Source organism: Oncorhynchus keta, unplaced genomic scaffold (genome assembly GCF_023373465.1).
Source record: "Oncorhynchus keta strain PuntledgeMale-10-30-2019 unplaced genomic scaffold, Oket_V2 Un_scaffold_1547_pilon_pilon, whole genome shotgun sequence".
NCBI lineage: Eukaryota > Metazoa > Chordata > Actinopteri > Salmoniformes > Salmonidae > Oncorhynchus > Oncorhynchus keta.
Genome location: NW_026290801.1, coordinates 693,238 through 699,351, shown reverse-complemented (window position 1 = coordinate 699,351; position 6,114 = coordinate 693,238).

Here is a 6,114-nt window from a genome sequence, read left to right as displayed (position 1 = left end):
CTATATAGGGCTCTGGTCCATGGTAGTGCACTATATAGGGCTCTGGTCTAAAGTAGTGCACTATATAGGGCTCTGGTCTAAGGTAGTGTACTATATAGGGCCCTGGTCTAAAGTAGTGCACTATATAGGACTCTGGTCTAAGGTAGTGCACTATATAGGACTCTGGTCTAAAGTAGTGTACTATATAGGGCTCTGGTCTAAAGTACTATGTTGTCAGACTGTTTCACCCATCTAGTGGCTCTGTTTGTCTGACTGTTTCACTCATTTCATCTAGTGTCTCTGTTGTCTGACTGTTTCACCCATCTAGTGGCTCTGTTGTCTGACTGTTTCACTCATCTAGTGGCTCTGTTGTCTGACTGTTTCACTCATCTAGTGGCTCTGTTGTCTGACTGTTTCACCCATCTAGTGGCTCTGTTGTCTGACTGTTTCACCCATCTAGTGGCTCTGTTGTCTGACTGTTTCACTCATTTCATCTAGTGGCTCTGTTGTCTGACTGTTTCACTCATCTAGTGTCTCTGTTGTCTGACTGTTTCACTCATTTCATCTAGTGTCTCTGTTGTCAGACTGTTTCACTCATTTCATCTATTGGCTCTGTTGTCTGACTGTTTCACTCATTTCATCTAGTGGCTCTGTTGTCTGACTGTTTCACCCATCTAGTGGCTCTGTTGTCTGACTGTTTCACTCATTTCATCTAGTGGCTCTGTTGTCTGACTGTTTCACTCATCTAGTGTCTCTGTTGTCTGACTGTTTCACTCATTTCATCTAGTGGCTCTGTTGTCTGACTGTTTCACCCATCTAGTGTCTCTGTTGTCAGACTGTTTCACTCATTTCATCTAGTGTCTCTGTTGTCAGACTGTTTCACTCATTTCATCTAGTGTCTCTGTTGTCTGACTGTTTCACCCATCTAGTGGCTCTGTTGTCAGACTGTTTCACCCATCTAGTGGCTCTGTTGTCTGACTGTTTCACTCATTTCATCTAGTGGCTCTGTTGTCAGACTGTTTCACTCATTTCATCTAGTGGCTCTGTTGTCAGACTGTTTCACTCATTTCATCTAGTGGCTCTGTTGTCAGACTGTTTCACTCATTTCATCTAGTGTCTCTGTTGTCTGACTGTTTCACTCATTTCATCTAGTGGCTCTGTTGTCAGACTGTTTCACTCATTTCATCTAGTGGCTCTGTTGTCTGACTGTTTCACCCATCTAGTGGCTCTGTTGTCAGACTGTTTTACCCATCTAGTGGCTCTGTTGTCTGACTGTTTCACCCATCTAGTGGCTCTGTTGTCTGACTGTTTCACTCATCTAGTGGCTCTGTTGTCAGACTGTTTCACCCATCTAGTGGCTCTGTTGTCTGACTGTTTCACCCATCTAGTGGCTCTGTTGTCAGACTGTTTCACTCATTTCATCTAGTGTCTCTGTTGTCTGACTGTTTCACTCATTTCATCTAGTGGCTCTGTTGTCTGACTGTTTCACTCATTTCATCTAGTGTCTCTGTTGTCAGACTGTTTCACTCATTTCATCTAGTGGCTCTGTTGTCTGACTGTTTCACTCATTTCATCTAGTGGCTCTGTTGTCTGACTGTTTCACCCATCTAGTGGCTCTGTTGTCTGACTGTTTCACCCATCTAGTGGCTCTGTTGTCTGACTGTTTCACTCATCTAGTGGCTCTGTTGTCTGACTGTTTCACTCATCTAGTGGCTCTGTTGTCAGACTGTTTTACCCATCTAGTGGCTCTGTTGTCAGACTGTTTCACTCATCTAGTGGCTCTGTTGTCAGACTGTTTCACTCATTTCATCTAGTGGCTCTGTTGTCTGACTGTTTCACTCATCTAGTGGCTCTGTTGTCAGACTGTTTTACCCATCTAGTGGCTCTGTTGTCAGACTGTTTCACCCATCTAGTGGCTCTGTTGTCTGACTGTTTCACCCATCTAGTGGCTCTGTTGTCTGACTGTTTCACCCATCTAGTGGCTCTGTTGTCTGACTGTTTCACTCATTTCATCTAGTGGCTCTGTTGTCAGACTGTTTCACCCATCTAGTGGCTCTGTTGTCAGACTGTTTCACTCATTTCATCTAGTGGCTCTGTTGTCAGACTGTTTCACTCATTTCATCTAGTGGCTCTGTTGTCTGACTGTTTCACTCATTTCATCTAGTGGCTCTGTTGTCAGACTGTTTCACCCATCTAGTGGCTCTGTTGTCAGACTGTTTCACCCATCTAGTGGCTCTGTTGTCTGACTGTTTCACCCATCTAGTGGCTCTGTTGTCAGACTGTTTCACTCATTTCATCTAGTGGCTCTGTTGTCAGACTGTTTCACTCATTTCATCTAGTGGCTCTGTTGTCTGACTGTTTCACCCATCTAGTGGCTCTGTTGTCAGACTGTTTCACTCATTTCATCTAGTGGCTCTGTTGTCTGACTGTTTCACCCATCTAGTGGCTCTGTTGTCAGACTGTTTCACTCATTTCATCTAGTGGCTCTGTTGTCTGACTGTTTCACCCATCTAATGGCTCTGTTGTCTGACTGTTTCACCCATCTAGTGGCTCTGTTGTCTGACTGTTTCACTCATTTCATCTAGTGGCTCTGTTGTCAGACTGTTTCACTCATTTCATCTAGTGGCTCTGTTGTCTGACTGTTTCACCCATCTAGTGGCTCTGTTGTCAGACTGTTTCACTCATTTCATCTAGTGGCTCTGTTGTCAGACTGTTTCACTCATTTCATCTAGTTGCTCTGTTGTCTGACTGTTTCACTCATCTAGTGGCTCTGTTGTCAGACTGTTTCGCCCATCTAGTGGCTCTGTTGTCTGACTGTTTCACTCATTTCATCTAGTGGCTCTGTTGTCAGACTGTTTCACTCATTTCATCTAGTTGCTCTGTTGTCAGACTGTTTCACTCATCTAGTGGCTCTGTTGTCAGACTCGCCCATCTAGTGGCTCTGTTGTCTGACTGTTTCACCCATCTAGTGGCTCTGTTGTCTGACTGTTTCACTCATTTCATCTAGTGGCTCTGTTGTCAGACTGTTTCACCCATCATGTCTCTGTATCTAGTTTTACTCATCGGCTCTGTTGTCAGACTGTTTCACCCATCTAGTGGCTCTGTTGTCAGACTGTTTCACCCATCTAGTGGCTCTGTTGTCAGACTGTTTCACCCATCAGTGGCTCTGTTGTCTGACTGTTTCTATCTGTGGCTCTGTTGTCAGACTGTTTCACCCATCTAGTGGCTCTGTTGTCAGATTGTTTCACTCATCTAGTGGCTCTGTTGTCAGACTGTTTCACCCATCTAGTGGCTCTGTTGTCTGACTGTTTCACTCATCTAGTGGCTCTGTTGTCAGACTGTTTTACCCATCTAGTGGCTCTGTTGTCAGACTGTTTCACCCATCTAGTGGCTCTGTTGTCAGACTGTTTTACCCATCTAGTGGCTCTGTTGTCAGACTGTTTCACCCATCGAGTGGCTCTGTTGTCTGACTGTTTCACTCATTTCATCTAGTGGCTCTGTTGTCAGACTGTTTCACTCATTTCATCTAGTTGCTCTGTTGTCTGACTGTTTCACTCATCTAGTGGCTCTGTTGTCAGACTGTTTCACCCATCTAGTGGCTCTGTTGTCAGACTGTTTCACCCATCTAGTGGCTCTGTTGTCTGACTGTTTCACCCATCTAGTGGCTCTGTTGTCTGACTGTTTCACTCATTTCATCTAGTGGCTCTGTTGTCAGACTGTTTCACCCATCGAGTGGCTCTGTTGTCTGACTGTTTCACCCATCTAGTGGCTCTGTTGTCTGACTGTTTCACCCATCTAGTGGCTCTGTTGTCAGACTGTTTCACCCATCTAGTGGCTCTGTTGTCTGACTGTTTCACCCATCTAGTGGCTCTGTTGTCTGACTGTTTCACCCATCTAGTGGCTCTGTTGTCAGACTGTTTCACCCATCGAGTGGCTCTGTTGTCTGACTGTTTCACCCATCTAGTGGCTCTGTTGTCTGACTGTTTCACCCATCTAGTGGCTCTGTTGTCAGACTGTTTTACCCATCTAGTGGCTCTGTTGTCTGACTGTTTCACTCATTTCATCTAGTGGCTCTGTTGTCAGACTGTTTTACCCATCTAGTGGCTCTGTTGTCTGACTGTTTCACTCATTTCATCTAGTGGCTCTGTTGTCTGACTGTTTCACTCATCTAGTGGCTCTGTTGTCTGACTGTTTCACTCATCTAGTGGCTCTGTTGCCTGACTGTTTCACCCATCTAGTGGCTCTGTTGCCTGACTGTTTCACCCATCTAGTGGCTCTGTTGTCTGACTGTTTCACTCATCTAGTGGCTCTGTTGTCAGACTGTTTCACTCATTTCATCTAGTGGCTCTGTTGTCAGACTGTTTCACTCATTTCATCTAGTGGCTCTGTTGTCTGACTGTTTCACTCATTTCATCTAGTGGCTCTGTTGTCAGACTGTTTCACTCATTTCATCTAGTGGCTCTGTTGTCTGACTGTTTCACTCATTTCATCTAGTGGCTCTGTTGTCTGACTGTTTCACTCATTTCATCTAGTGGCTCTGTTGTCTGACTGTTTCACTCATCTAGTGGCTCTGTTGTCAGACTGTTTCACCCATCTAGTGTCTCTGTTGTCTGACTGTTTCACTCATTTCATCTAGTGGCTCTGTTGTCAGACTGTTTCACTCATTTCATCTAGTGGCTCTGTTGTCTGACTGTTTCACTCATTTCATCTAGTGGCTCTGTTGTCTGACTGTTTCACTCATTTCATCTAGTGGCTCTGTTGTCTGACTGTTTCACTCATTTCATCTAGTGGCTCTGTTGTCTGACTGTTTCACTCATTTCATCTAGTGGCTCTGTTGTCTGACTGTTTCACCCATCTAGTGTCTCTGTTGTCAGACTGTTTCACCCATCTAGTGGCTCTGTTGTCTGACTGTTTCACTCATTTCATCTAGTGGCTCTGTTGTCTGACTGTTTCACTCATTTCATCTAGTGGCTCTGTTGTCTGACTGTTTCACTCATTTCATCTAGTGGCTCTGTTGTCTGACTGTTTCACCCATCTAGTGGCTCTGTTGTCAGACTGTTTCACCATTTCATCTAGTGGCTCTGTTGTCTGAGTTTCACTGTTTCAGACTGTTTCACCCATCTAGTGTCTCTGTTGTCTGACTGTTTCACTCATTTCATCTAGTGGCTCTGTTGTCTGACTGTTTCACTCATTTCATCTAGTGGCTCTGTTGTCTGACTGTTTCACTCATTTCATCTAGTGGCTCTGTTGTCTGACTGTTTCACTCATCTAGTGGCTCTGTTGTCTGACTGTTTCACTCATCTAGTGGCTCTGTTGTCTGACTGTTTCACCCATCTAGTGGCTCTGTTGTCTGACTGTTTCACTCATCTAGTGGCTCTGTTGTCTGACTGTTTCACTCATTTCATCTAGTGGCTCTGTTGTCTGACTGTTTCACCCATCTAGTGGCTCTGTTGTCTGACTGTTTCACCCATCTAGTGTCTCTGTTGTCTGACTGTTTCACTCATTTCATCTAGTGGCTCTGTTGTCAGACTGTTTCACTCATTTCATCTAGTGGCTCTGTTGTCTGACTGTTTCACCCATCTAGTGGCTCTGTTGTCAGACTGTTTCACCCATCTAGTGGCTCTGTTGTCTGACTGTTTCACTCATTTCATCTAGTGGCTCTGTTGTCTGACTGTTTCACTCATTTCATCTAGTGGCTCTGTTGTCTGACTGTTTCACTCATTTCATCTAGTGGCTCTGTTGTCTGACTGTTTCACTCATTTCATCTAGTGGCTCTGTTGTCAGACTGTTTCACTCATTTCATCTAGTGGCTCTGTTGTCAGACTGTTTCACTCATTTCATCTAGTGGCTCTGTTGTCTGACTGTTTCACCCATCTAGTGGCTCTGTTGTCAGACTGTTTCACCCATCTAGTGGCTCTGTTGTCAGACTGTTTCACCCATCTAGTGGCTCTGTTGTCTGACTGTTTCACTCATCTCTAGTGGCTCTGTTGTCTGACTGTTTCACCCATCTAGTGGCTCTGTTGTCATCTCTAGTGGCTCTGTTGTCAGACTGTTTCACTCATTTCATCTAGTGGCTCTGTTGTCTGACTGTTTCACTCATTTCATCTAGTGTCTCTGTTGTCTGACTGTTTCACT